The following is a 15,277-nucleotide window of genomic DNA, read 5'->3' as shown; positions in this document are numbered from 1 at the left end:
AGCAATATTTGGCTCACATACAGCTTGTTGTCAAGAATTTCTGCATGCATCTCTATAGAGATGCCCAAATTAGAGCCCGCGGGCCAAAGTTGGCCCAGGGTAATCTTTGATTTGGCCTACCATCCGATCTGAGAATTGATGGAGAATGATGGGGATGGTTTAGAGCAGGAGTGCTCAATCCTGTTCCTGGAGATCTACCTTCCTGTACAGTTTAGCTCCTACCCTGATCAAACCCACCTGAACCAATTAATTAGGACCTGAAATCCACTTGATAATTACAGACAGGTGTGTTTGATAAGGGTTGCAACTGAAATCTGCAGGAAGGTAGATCTCCAGGAACAGGATTGGCCACCCCTGGTTTAGAGATTGTAATTTCAAATTTATTGTAACCTTTTTTTGGTTTATTTTATTGTTAAACTATAAAAAACAGCTTTCTGAAATTAAAGGTTTCAATTCAAATACTGTAATTCAGTTTAAAATGTACACACTGTCACTGTACCACTTTCACCATACTAGACCATGCAGAGAGTTTGGTGAGCAAGTCATAACAAAGGCAGGTTCTGCTGGTGTATTCGGCACTGAACTCCACTGTTTTAAATGTAATGGTTTATGTTTTTAATGCAATAAGTTATAACTACAAAAGTTATACTGCAATAATTGATATGATTCAAAGCATAGTTTTCTATTTATTTGTTAAATATTTTTAGCCCTCAATGATTTTTGGTTTTTACCCCTTCATACAAAAATGTTTGGGCACCCCTGCTATAGATTAACCATGCAATATGCATTTCCTTGATTTAATTATTTTCATTTTAGTTCACATAGTTATGACAACACAATGGTATAATTTTCAATACTTTCAATTCAGCACTCTAAGACACATTTGCATTTTCAAGCTTCCAAAATCCTTTGTGTAAATGGCCAACACAAGTTATTATTTGAAAATCATTTTGTAGACATACCTAATTCATGACTCACTAAAGCTTTTCCCAACCATCAGTTGTAATATTAGTTCTTATTAACGTCAAGTCTGAGTTAATAGTTGTATGTATTTATTTATTTTCATTTTCCGGATTTAAAAAAAAGAAAGAATATGAAGTAAAAAAATAAATAAAATTGAACAATTGAGATAATGCATCCATGTATTCACTTCCCATAGTTAAATTGTCAGTTCAAATCTTGCTTATAGTGAACTAAGTAGAAACAGAAGGACTACTGTATGTGGAAACAGTGAAACCATGTGCTGTGACCTGGATCAGAGTGAGTTTTGTATGGGGAGAATGTAATATAGGTAAGAGATGTACAACTAAATCTCACTATTTTAAAATAAAACGGCACATTCTAGAGGCTGTGATCTTTAAGGCAAGGCAAGTTTATTTATATAGCACATACACAATGGTATTTCAAAGTGCTTTATATAAACGAGAATAAAAGAAACAATAAAAAATAATTAAAATAATTAAAAAATGATTAAAAACAGAAAAAAACTATTAAAATATGCTGGTTTTAAAGAAATGAAAAAGAAAAGAAAGACATAATAGCGTGATCTGTCGGACGTACAGTAGCACAATGCTCATTCAGTTAAGGCACACCTAAACAGATGTGTTTTAAGTCTTGATTTGAATTTACATAATGTAGGAGCACATCTGATCATTTCTGCTGGTTCCAGCAGCCAGTGACGCGGTAGATAAAAGGTGGATTCACCCTGCTTTGACTGAACTCTTGGAATTGGTCATTTACTTGATCCTAATAATCTAAGTCATCTGTTAGGTTTGTATTCAGTGAGCATATCTGTAATCTACTGAGGTCCTAGGCTATTTAGTGATTTATAGACAAGCAATAATACTTTAAAATCTATTCTGAATTAACTGGTAGCCAGTGTTAAGACCTGAGAACAGTTGTGATGTGCTTTGGATTTTCTGGTTCTGGTTAAAATCCTGGCAGCAGCGTTCTGGATGAGCTGCAACCGTCTGACTATCTTTTTGGAAAGTCCAGTGAGGAGTCCATTGCAGTAATCCAATCTGCTGGTCATAAAAGCATGAGCAAGTTTCTCACTGGAAACAAAGCATCTAATTTGTGCATCTAATTTAATATCCTGCTCGAAGTGGGATAAGTAAAACCATAGCACTTTGATTATGTATATTGTCGAGAACATGCAGAATATAAAAATATAGTCAATCTTGAAATTATTTATATTCAACCAGCAAGTTTTTTTTCCTCAGAAAAGACATAGGCGTTTTCCAAAATATAATAAGACAATGTATAAGAGGCAAAACATTTCTCAGTTTTTACTTATATTTGAACAAAAAAACTTTAAGTCAGAATTTGCCAGGGGTATGAATCATTTTGGGCTTGACTGTATTTAATACCCTTGTGTTGGATATAAAAAGGAAGTAATTTGGCTTTGGAACAACACGAGGGTGAATAAATAATGACAGAATTTTAATTTGTGGCGAACCATTCATTTTATTATGTATTGTGTGGTTGGTTGGATGCATCAACAATAATGAAGTCAACAAAAAATGCAGTGGAACCATTCCAACTAGCTGGCCAGACACATTCCATGACTATCACACTCTTCCCGTTCCAACATCACGAACAATGCTACTGTTTATCCTCATTCGGATTTCCTTCTCCTCAGTGTCATTTCCATCTCAATGAAATTTGGTAATGACAGACCAGACAGTAGAATGGGAATTACAAAAGCAGCGCTTTTGAGGGATTAAGCATTCTGATGACTGACATCAGTAAATGTCAGCATAACAGCACAATTTAATATTCAAAACAGTCAAATTAATCAAATTTCTGTATAACAAAAGCTAAATAAGCCTGCAGCATCTGGTTCGGTAGATAAAGGAGGGTGCGTATTGCGAGCGCTCGGTTTTTATACAACATCTCGTTAACCTCCCTGCTGCCGCTCTCATGAATTTCACATGATTAAAGCTGGAGTTTGGATGAAAAAAGTGGCTTCAGTGGGGGGCTGAGGATGGAGGTGTAGGTCGAGGTGACGGATCAGATCAGACTGCATGAATCCATGCAGGTACATTGGCACGTGCTGCGAGCAGGTGGAGATTTGTATCGCTGTTGAGTTAAAGCCCGACAGGCGGCTCATTTTGTTGTTTAATTCCCTGCTTAATTTCCAGAGGATAACCATTGTCCCCTGCTGTATCGCACGCTGCCTTATCTACAGGCGAGCGGAAAGCACAAAAGTCTATTCCTGAAACATCCCCGGCACAATTAAGCTTTGACAGATGTATTATTCCAAACACTGACCGTGCCTGGAAGACAAAGGAACCTACACTGCTCATTCTCCACAAGCTCCTCTGATGTACAGCTGCCTTCGTGTAATGATGTCACCAGCGCCATGGAGATCTCTTTGAGAAATGCCATGGATACAAACGGTCTGTTTATCATTTCAGTAAAGTGCTCCCATATCGATGTGCTGGCATTAGCAGACAAATAATTGCTTGCGGCATCCAATACAGGGTCTGGCGTCTGGACAAGCCGACATGCAAAACAAACAGAAGTGTACCTGTCTCCAAGGCCAGCTGACTGTAATGCAATATTCACAGAGAGGACGTCATCGAATGGGTCAAATCCATCAATCTAGACTTGCAGCCCTGGGAATCGCTGCTAGCCTTTAATGGGCCCACCCAATGTCAAAAGGAACACATTAGCATGGTTGGTGTTACATAAACTCCCTTAATGGATTATTAAATATCAGGCTAGAGAGAAGTGAAATGCTTGTGAGATGCACTAGGGCTCATGGGAATGTCTAGGTATACGTGAGTGTTATCCGACAAGGCCTTTGGAGCATGAGAAAACCCACAGGCCTGGTTGCATGTGCCAAATGAAAGCATGAGAAAGGCAAATCGTAGCAGATGGTTTCCCAAAAAACAAAGAAATGATTTAAGGGACCACACCAGTCTGACAGAGGGGATCTTATATTGTGCTCTGTTTTTGTGATGTTTTGATTTATGCAAATTTGCTAATTTTACAAAAGATAAGTGAGAGAAAACTGGCTGAGATCAAAGGGAAAATAACTGATCCGGTTTTGAGATGTGTGCACATTGATTTAGTTACAAGTGGACAATGCTTAATACAGGTTTAAACAAGGTTTGAGAACATTCCATACCTGTCAACTCTCCCGTTTTTCCAGAGATTCTCTCGTATTTTACAGTTCTATCCCGCTATCATCCCATGAAGGTATTTTCAATTATTCTATGAAAGGTGGCAATAGTATTTGAAACCCATACTGACAAACCACCAGGGGATGCCCCTTGCTCTTAAATGTGAGTCTGTTCTGTGCTTTCACTTTATTTAGGCATGAAAACATTTTGAAATAAATATAAAAACGGCATGATTCTCTTCCTTTTCATTACAGGTGCCATTGCCCCTCCTATGCAATCCTCAAAACAGTCATATAGTGGTGCGTGACTGTCAGCTGATGTTCTCCATACTGATAAATAGACACTGTTTCCCAAACAGATTCTTTATTTATGGTGGGCATGTCTTATTTTCACATCCCAATGTTGACAGGTATGAAATTCTGAATGTTTTTTGAAGGTATAGTTCACCCAAAAAAAAATAATAATAATAATAATTTACTCACCCTTCACTTTTTCAAAACCTGTTTGTTTCTTCTGTTAAACAAAACATTTTAAAAATTTATGTTTGTTGGGAGCCCTTTGCTTCCTTTTCTTTTTCCTACACTTTAAAAAAATGCTGGGTTCCACACAATCGATTTGAGTTGGGCCAACATGAAGGAATTAAGTTAACTTATTGGTGGTTTACAAATTTAAGTGGATTAAACATAAAACATATTTTTTTTTATATTTTAAATAAGTAGTTTGAACAAACAGCAAACATCTTTCTTTCTTTTTTTTTTTTGAGTCTACAAATGAAGTGATGAGCAACCAGCTTTCTCCAAATACTCTTTTTTTGTTGTTCAACAGAAGAAAGAAACTCATAATGGTTTAAAACTATATGAGGGACAATAATTGATGAGGTAAGTTTCAGTTTTGGCTGAACTATCCTTTTACTTTTGAATTAGGGTGACTGGATTCTTAAGAAGGATTGCAGGACAACAACACACACAAAAGACATCACTAAAAGGTTAGGTAAAACATATTATAATATTGTGCATATTCTTTTCTTTTACTCCTCTCCTCTTTAAGGCAAGGTTGCACCTAGCTGATGGTTGAGCTAGTTGTTTTGCTGTGTTCCACATATTGGTTCTCATATTGGAGCTCATTGGCCCAATTTAGCATATCAAATCGTTATCTGCTGAAGAGAGCCCTCTGAATGGTTATTCAGCAACAAATTAGAGCTTAAATGTGACAGTGAAGTGACATAAAAGTAAACATTGTGTGCCCTTTCACAACACATCCTTTACAACTTGTTTACTGCTGTTTTTCCCCAGTTAAAACATAGATTCAGTAATTACTGTACATGAGTCGCGACACTTTTCATTAAGTTGTACTGTTTCTTTCAAAAAAACGATAAAACGGACTGCAAGTTAATGGATATGGAACGATATGGAAATTATTAGTTTTACCATTACATCATTGGCTACTATTGATTAGTTTTTTTTACGCATGACAGAAGATTACTATTAGCACTCAGCAATGAAGAGTTTAAGAAAATATTACATACGCAAATAAAATTTGATTGTTTTTCATAAAAAGTCAAGACACTTAATAAAGTTCAAATATGGGACTTAATAAAATGTCCTATTTCGACCATGGGAACCCACAAATGTTGAACTTGGCCTCTTTCTGTCAAGAGATAGTATACTAAAATATACAAACAGACATTAAAACAAACAAACAACCAAAAAAGTAACTCTCAGATAACCGACAATGATTCTTTACTTTTTGTGGCCCTGGACACATTTCTGATGTGGTCAACGCTATTTGCAGACATTGATTTTGAGCTCTCTCAGCCACCGTAGCCTGCCTAAATACTATTCAGAATATTAGACTAGGCTATAAACCCTAACCTCAAATAAATTTGTAAGGTGGTTGAAAGTGGACAAAGTCAGACTAAAGCATCAGGATTAAACAGTATCATCTCCCTTGCATACTTGCAATCTGTTCAAACCAAAACACATTTTAATACCAAGTGCTAACAGGGGCAAATAAGAATTATTCAGATCTTACATAATATCCATGAGTATTTAAAAAAATGTGCTTTTAAACTTTGTGGTTTTATCTAAAAAAGATCTAAAACTGAATGTTCTGTCATGGCTGATGGCCACGTTTAGTCAAACAAGCAGTCAAACACAGAAGGCTATTAGTGCTTAGAGTACATTATTAAAACCAGTTAAGTTTAACATTTCACACTGCATACCATAAAGGTATGAAAGAAAAATGAACTGCACGATAAATCTCATATGAAAATTATGACTTCTACAGCGCATAAATATAAAGCATGGTATTTAGTAAAACAAACCTTGTGTCTCTTGGCAGAATAAGTATAACCATTGCAATTTGCAAAGTATTTTGTGTTTTGCAAACAGCTAAATGAACAAAAATGATGTGCATTAGATAACATCTCTTTTTCAAGAAATGGAACTGAACATTTCTTCTAATGATCTGTGTCCGCTCAGAGCGAGCCGACGGCCATATAGGGTTACACAAACACTAGTTCCCAGAGCAAAAAGAACATCAAGAGACTCAGTGTCGGAATGTGCTTCCATACTATACAGTAGGATTTGCATATTTTGTTAAAATTATATAAAAATAATTTTTATAATTTGTAAAGTTACTATTATGACAACACAGATAGCAGAAAATTATTTTGTAAAGTATTTTCTCACACAAGCCTAGGTACTTTCCTGTAATCCATGATATTTTTTTCTTTGCATACAGTTGAAGTCAGAATTATTAGCCCCCCTGAATTATTAGCCCCCTATTTTTTCCCAATTTCTGTTGAACGGAGAGAAGATTTTTTTCAACACATTTCTAAACGTAATAGTTTTAATAACTCATTTCTAATTTCTAGGCTTAACTAGGTTAATTAGGTTAACTAGGCAGGTTAGGGTAATTAGGCAAGTTATTGTATAAAAATGGTTTGTTCTGTAGACTATCGAAAAAATATATAGCTTAAAGGGGTTAATAATTTTGACCTTAAAACATTTTATTCTAGCTGAAATAAAACAAATAAAACTTTCTCCAGAAAAAAAAAAACAATATTATAAGACATACTGTGAAAATTCTCTTGCTCTGTTAAATATTATTTGGTAAAAAAAAAAAAAAAAAAAAAAAAAAAAAAAAAAAAATATATATATATATATATATATATATATATATATATGTGTGTGTGTGTGTGTGTATATATATATATATATATATATATATATATATATATATATATATATATATATATATATATATATATATATATATATATATATCAATCAAAGGGGGGCTAATAATTCTGACTTTAACTGTATGTCTATATTCTGAACAGGTAATATGTCACAGTTCTATTTTAGTTTTTTATTTTATATTTATATGCAACAAACAAACAAAAACATTAAAAAGTCAAATCAAACAGAAAAAAAATAATGGCTTCAATATATTGTCAGTAACAATTGTCATATTTTTTTGCATGTTTCGATCGCAAAAAAAAAAAAAACTATTGTAAAAAGGTATTTCAATCTTCACTACATAATATACTTAGCAAATTTTCATCATTAATATGCTTGTATAAACCTAGAAGGCTGGGACTTTTAGCTAGTGATTCAACTGAGTAGTATAAAGTATCCAGAAGGGCAGCATGAGTATGATGTATAACTGACTTGAAGCAAATAATAGCAAGAAGAAATGCTGTATGATCTGACTGATTCATAATTGTGTGCAACATTTACACACCTTGCTGTTCCGCAAGTCCAAAGTTGTCATTAAATTATAGCTCAGGAAAATGTCAACATTGCAAAGATAGTAAAAGGGAATATATTTTTACCACACACCTGCACATCAACAGAATGCACTGAAGTAAGCTCCTTCATCAAACTCAGCCCTGAATTTGCCTTTCTCCGCCCAGACCAAAAACCCATCAAACATAAGCCCCAAAACAATAGCTCAGGCTGCCATTCCTGCCGGCGGAGCTGGAAAAACACGGCAGGAACCAACATCAAACAGACTGGCACAAAGACAAATCTAGCCCTGGCACTGTGGCTTATAGACATGTACAAGAGCAATTATAACTGAGCATTGAGAGGGAAAGTCATAGAGATATGTGTGGATTAGACGTTACAATTATTCAATTTTAGAGAGAAACGAGCAGTTTCACACAAATTTAATGGTTAATAGAGTTATGTAAAGTTCCCCAAGACATCCCTTATGACTGATGCACCCTTGCAGAAGAAGAAAAGTGGATTTAGAAAGAAAAAGTAGAATAATATTAGCATAATTAGTACCATGGATGTGAAAAGTATGCAGAGTGCTTCGCTTTTTTACATTTTGTTGTTGCAGCTTTATGTTATAACCCAAAATGGGTAAAATTCATTATTTTTCCAATAGCCCATAATGTAGCAGCTGAAACCCCTGTAATCTTTTGTACAGCTTTCTTCATCAGTGGCGGTTCTAGTATAAATGGCATCATAGGCAAACCACAACGTAGCCCCCCCCCCCCCCCCCCTCCCCCAATATATTGTTATTTTTATTTTTCAATTAATATAACAAATGTATCTATATGTATTATTATTATAAATATTACTCAATTATTATTTTAAATAAATAGCAGTATCAATCCTAAATGTTACTGATTAATGATCACTTAAGAAAACTTTTGCATGAATATTATGACAATTTTATATATATAAATAAAAATAGTGAAAGTAACATAATCATCATATTACATAAACTTTGTCGACTTGCAAAACTTGCTGCGTGCCGACACCTCTGCACAAAAGGTTTCACGACACATTAGCAGTGCATATTTATTGGCGTGCATAAAAACTACCGTGATTACACAGGAGCGCATTTTGAGGAATAGTTTTCTATGCATATGTGTAGGTTTGCTTTTACCAGCGTTGTTTTGGTTGCACATCGAGAATAACAAAGTTGTGGTGCAAAAGATGCAAAATGTGAATAGCCCCTAACGTCTTTATTCTGGCATTGCTCCTCTAAATTAATACATTTGCATAAACTAAATCATATCTCAAAGCTTTTACAGGGGGACATTTTTTTTTTGCACCGTGTCCCCATCCTGCCCCCAGCAAGAATGCTACCCCCTTGAACAATCGCCCATATTGCCCATGCCTAAATCAGCCACTGATCTATATGATGACATTTCATAGATGTCATGATTTTTATACTGTACAAAGTGTAATCCATCACACTAGCCCTAACCATCACAGGAAACAATTTGCATATTTACATTTTCAAAATACATAAAAATATATGTAAAACACACACACGAAAGTCACATGCCTTCAAGTATGCACAGCAGTTTTCTCTCTAGGCTTCCAAACAGAAATTAAATTTAACCAAAAGATGACTGAATAAGTAAAGGAACACACCAGGACACGATGACAGAGATAGATCTCTAAAAATATCTCTTAGACTCCAAAAAGCCCTATCCGTACTTACATAACATGCAGATGTTAGCATTCATCAGACCCAGATGCCAGTCATGCATGCAGCGAGCAAGCTTTCGCCACACCAAAACGGCCTGTCTAAAAAAAGGACCCTCACAGTAACTCAACAAAACACTCATGATGCACTTAAACCTCAAAGGACAAAGTTCAAGAGCAGAAAACTTGCAGCGTTGCAGTTTCCCGGCAATAAAGTCCAATTCACTTGCTTCTAGAAGCTTCAAAGAAACGGGTTCCAGTACAGCAGTCATTTTAGCTGTGCATATATCAGACAGTCAGTGAAAGGCTAATGAGATTCACATTAGCATATTACCATTGGACTGTATAGGGAAAAGTCTGGCACCAAGCCACTAAAAACAAAAGCAACAGCACACTTTTGAATTCTATTGAGGCTTCCTCGTTGTGTTTTGCAGTGTGAACACAATTTATCTGTAATGCAATCAAATTAAAAAAGGGAGGAGAGAATTGAAGCCTTGTGTCTGTCAGACCTTTTTCATGTAGTAGGTGACAATGATGGTGAGTTTTGGTGAAAAAGGTTAATTGAACAATAATTCACTGCCATGGATTGTATCAGCGTGGAGATTTAAGAGCGCAGAAAGCGAACAGGGGACCAGTAGGTGTTTCAGGGGTTAAGGCATATGATGAATGTGCAGTCTCAGGTTAATTCACAAGCAAGGTGTGGGTGAGAGATTGGTGGACATGTATGGTTGGTAAAAAAAGATTGGTAAGTAACTGACCAAAGTTGGGGTGCTCCAGTTTTGTATGTGAATGCTCAACAGACTTTTTTTCAAGGCATATATGTCATCTTCCCAACAGGTTACATCACCTTGGTAGAGTTTGATCTGAGCCAAAAGCCAGACTCCTCATGAATCATTCAGGATTGTAGGGACTAAGGCAGCTACTGTAAGTCATACATAAGCTTGCAGGAGTTCTAACAAGTCCATGAGTGCATTAATAGATGAGTGAGAGCCTGAAAATGAGCCATGTTGGATTTAATGGTTTATAAATAGAGTTAAAAACAGGGGTGTCTAATCCTGCTGAGCCACTGTCCTGAATAGTGTAGCTCCTACCTAATTAAGCACACCTGAACTAGCTACTCAAGAACTGCATTCGAAATTGCCTACTACTGCCTCATTCACACTAGACTAATCTTTGTAGCTGTCGTTCTGGGTGGTGACCTGCTGCAAACTCAGGCATGTGTAGGTCTACAGCACAGAGAATACAACCGTCCTCTGAGCGAGCTAAGAGAAGATGATGTGGGTACTACTGGTGCTACTACTGGCTGTCGATCAAGAAAGTCGCTCTTCATTTGCATTAAGCTGAATAATTCTCAACTTTGTCTCATCACTAGACATGCCCACCTGGCAACAAATCGCTGTCGCTCGCGTAGAGAGAGGTGAGCGAAAATCACTCACTCTCGGTTTAAACTGAACAGTTACATTTTGCCGTTTACTAAGTAGGTACTACATTTGAATAAATTTTTTTCCACATGACTTGAGTACGTTCTATACAGTATGATTTTGAGGAATATAAATGGAAGTCGGACGTACTACAACTGCCATTTCTCATTATCACGTGCCTTACCTGCGTCAGTTGCCTCACTTCACTTCCATTCATTAATTGTCTCGCATGGGATCATGGGATAGCGTAGCGTCTATCGGATGTGCACTTCATAATCTTGCTGGTAGTAGTAGGTCATCAAAGCACTTCTCGCATACTGTTCTTCGAATTCCATGATTTTGGATGTACTACTCTGCTTGCATATTGTTTTTAGCATACTAAATAAAATAGAAGTATGCGATTTTGGACGCGGCCAAGGTCATACTAGTGCTGTATTTAAACACTTTAGCAAGCTGTCTATTAGTAACGAAACTATTTTAATGCCTGTCATGTATACAATTGTTACATTAATTAATATTTTATTTCGAAACTTTCAGAGAGAATTCCGCTATTTGGTTGCCATCTTGTGGTCAGACGTGGAAATTTACTAGGTGCGCAAACTCACAGTGCATTTAGTGTATTTTCTGGTTGTTGAATGTGCATGGGTTGTACACTTGCTATTGAAGTGCATTGTGGGATTGATTAAGTGCACTTCAAACCGTCCACTATGGTTTCAGACACCACAAAAAAGACAGTTCCCTCAAGTAGTGCATTATTGAAGGGTATCGGGCAGTTTTGTATACAACCTTGGATTTCTTTAAATAATATAAAAAAATGTTTCTCTACGTTATTCAAAAGTGGTGTCATTGTCTTAAATGGCTACAGCTTGGCTACACAAAACCTTTTTCTTGACCCCACCAATAGTGTTTTCACACACCACAACACCATCATATGGTCTATTGTTCCTGCCCCCAAATGCCTCGCTGGCTCTAACACCATTACACCACACAAAGACTCAGATTCAGTTATGTATGTCTACACTGAGCTGTCTCAAAGTAATGATAAAAGGTGAAAGAGCAGTAAGAAGGGCTTTGAATCTGCTGATGGTGTAAAGTAAAAACAATTGGCGCTTAGAAACAGACAAATGAAAGACAGCAATACAGGAGAGAGGTCAAGGACAATAGTCTGCTGCTCAGCGTTGCCCTCATTATTCTGCTTCAGACAGTTGTTAACAGTTTTGTTTAACCTCAAAAATGCTCATGTTACATTTCTCTTTCGCCATCTCCAACATCATCAGCATCCGTCACTCACTTTAATTGGATAGCAAGAAGCAATAATTGCAGCAATTAAAGGGCAAACGCTTTGCGCTTAGAATATGTTTGAATCTGTACATTTGGTATTTGTTGTATAATTGGAAGGGCCAGCTAAAGATTATTAAGAGATAAACAGAACTGTAAGGGTCAAGTAGATACAATTAAATCAGCTATACACTTTACTATAGCCACAAACACTGCTTTCCTAGTATTTCCTAATGCACTTTCAATTATTGGAATTCTCAGCTAATCACACTAAAAAATAAATGTTTTAGTAAAATAATATACACTCAAAAAAATGAATTATGGCTTTAGTTGGTCCAAAGAATGTAACTATGTTTAAATTAAACAATTCGCTTATGTTTGTGTATTAAAAATAAAAGTGTTGTGTTGGAAAAAATTAGAAAAAGTAAGTTTTTACATTTAAACAGCTTGCTTAATTAACATGAATGAAAGGGAGTTGTGTTGCTTCTGTAGTACTGCATTTTGGTCAATAGGTGGAGTAATATCTGCACATGCGCAGTTTCAAAACAACACAGGAAGTAAGAAGATTCAAACCACAACGATCACTCTCAGCTCGGCCCCATATTATGGGAATCAAAAGATGAAGATTACAGTACAAATTGAGAACGTGTACAAAGCTTTCCCCTATGTGGACACACAGGTGAGATTTTTTTTTACTTTTTATGTATTTATACTGAGGCTGTGACAACATTTGAATCATAAATGTACTCTCTTGTAATACTCTGTTGTGTTTGTGTATAGTATTGCTATGAAATTGCCATGTTCCCTGTGTCTTTTCCACATTATAGACAGATAAATGTATAGTTTGTTTTGCATTCCTGTGAAATTTTATACTTGGTATATATTAACTCCCCCAAAATAAAGTTGCAAACGTTGGTAGTAAGGAATAGTCATGTTAGAATAGTCTAAGCTTTTCACTCATCATAGCACACGTGCTGCTGATAATGTGACAATAAAAGTGATTTGATTTTTTATTTGATTTGATGGTCTTTATTTTAAATGAGTGTCAAGCAGTTTGTCGAGTTTGAATGGTAGTTTTGATAACTTACATAATATTAATTAAAATGTGGTGTTAGCACAGTGTTATTTATTATTTAATTGTATTATTCAAGCCTGTTAACTTAAAAAAAAAAATCAGCAAAAATGCATTTGTGACACTTAGATAGGATGACATCTAGCATGATGACATATTTAATGTAAGTTTATTTGTTTGGTCATCTAACACGTTTAAATTTTTAAGTTTAGTAGTTTGCTATTTATATTATTATATTTTATTATTTTAAAACTTTGCTCACTCACATCTATTTTCTCCCTCACAGGTTTACAGCTCAACCTCTAAAGTCCCATATCTGGCTGAGGAGACTGTGGATCATCCAGGTACTATGCCTTTAGATGCCTATACACACATTAAAATGATGTACATTAAAAATACTAGTAATTTTAACTACTAATTATTTAGTAAATTACTAATTGTCATTTCATGTCATTTAGAACATCACCAGTGGAAAAAAGGTGTGAATGCATCCTCAAAGCCCCTAAGTGAGGGAGTACATGGTAAGCTATTTTATTGTATTTTTTAAACATTTTGTATTTTCCTCTTAAACCAATTCCTCCTTTCACCTTTGATCTGTTGGTAAATGTTTTATTTTTTTTACCTGACTTTTTTAGGATGCTGTGCATGATGAATCGCAAACCTTGATGTGCAACACCACCTTATGAATCTACAGTAGTTACATTGACATTTAGCAGACTCTTTTGTCTAAAGTGACTTACAATTGAGGAGACATTCAGCAAATCAACAAGAAGAGGCAGTACACCCAAGATGTGCTAATTATACAAAACATTTTTAAGAATTAAGAATGCTTCTACATGTGGTTTGTCAAGCCCACACACCTGTGTGAAGCAGACTTCATGCACAATGTTTTGTTTTTTGTTTTTTAGATATAGGGAGTGCTTGTAAGAAAGTGTCTGGTGCAAATGTGCATAAATGGTGCAAGTGTCAGAGAGATGAATGTGTGTAGTTACTGCATGTTCTGTGATGGTTGGTCTAATTTATGGTGTAGTGCTGATCGTGTTACTTTGCTTTAAAATGTTAATCTTTCTTTAAACAATTGAAGTGTTATCTACTTTTTCAGTGTAAAGAAGGTACAGTATAGGTTTACAAAAGAAGACTTAATTTTTCTAAGTATATTTTTGATAAATCATTTGAAGGCAGAATATTATTTTTGAATGTTTTTTGTAATATATGAAAAGTATTATTTTGAAAAGTGTATTTTATGATGTTTTTGTAAGCATATTTTTAAAATCATTTATTGTTTTCAATTTGCTTCATACTTGTATTACTATTATTTTAATAGTATTAATATTTTAACTTATTGTAATAAGTGAAGATACAGATAAAGACAGTATTTGGATTTTGATAATCATTTTATTGCTGGAAAATATGTAAAACTGTAAAAATGCTATTGAATAAACTCAATGAAACGGAAATTGTTTTTTTATTTGGTTAAACATAACAATATCAATTTTAGAATAATTGAACTTAAATAACTACAATGATTAAAGCTAAATTATAAATGTTACGTTGATTGAACTAAACAACATTACATTACCTTTATGTAACTAACTTAAGTTCACTAAAATTAATATTCTTTATTAAAGGTAACTTAACTCGGTTACGTGGAACCAGTGGACAAAAAAAAGTTAATTAACGCCAACATATCATTTTTTTGAGTGTAGGAGACAAAACACACGTCTTGTTCACAGAAATCACATCTCATAAAGGTTAGATTATAGTAGATTATTAGATTTTATTATTATAGTTTTATGATAATAACTGGACAGGGCTATTTAGAGTATTACATTCATTACACAAAAACCGTGAAAACATCTTTTTAGTTTGTTTTTGCAGTGATAAGGGAATTATTTCAATGACTTCTCCAGGGCGCCAAAAAGC

The 15,277-nt window shown here is 35.0% G+C and overlaps 1 protein-coding gene and 1 long non-coding RNA gene across 4 annotated transcripts in view; one reads left to right on the top strand and one right to left on the bottom strand.

The window, feature by feature from the left end:
• The window catches only part of LOC147843555 (uncharacterized), an 89,412-nt gene extending 74,601 nt beyond the window's left edge, over window positions 1-14,811 (top strand). The window contains exons 1-4 of one of the 2 annotated variants that reach the window (XR_015493845.1): window positions 12,833-12,961; window positions 13,641-13,698; window positions 13,813-13,875; window positions 13,990-14,811. This is a non-coding gene — a long non-coding RNA (uncharacterized LOC147843555). Of the gene's footprint in view, window positions 1-12,832; window positions 12,962-13,640; window positions 13,699-13,812; window positions 13,876-13,989 lie in introns of those variants that run through there. The other variant, XR_015493846.1, reaches the window with a different exon arrangement.
• pik3r3b (phosphoinositide-3-kinase, regulatory subunit 3b (gamma)) overlaps window positions 1-15,277 on the bottom strand; it is a 481,128-nt gene that overhangs the window by 398,513 nt on the left and 67,338 nt on the right.

The sequence above is a fragment of the Danio rerio genome, chromosome 6 (assembly GCF_052040795.2).
Source record: "Danio rerio strain M-AB ecotype USA chromosome 6, GRCz13ab, whole genome shotgun sequence".
Taxonomy (NCBI): domain Eukaryota; kingdom Metazoa; phylum Chordata; class Actinopteri; order Cypriniformes; family Danionidae; genus Danio; species Danio rerio.
Note: the sequence above shows the minus strand (reverse complement) of the source record. Positions and strands in the feature narration are given on the sequence as shown.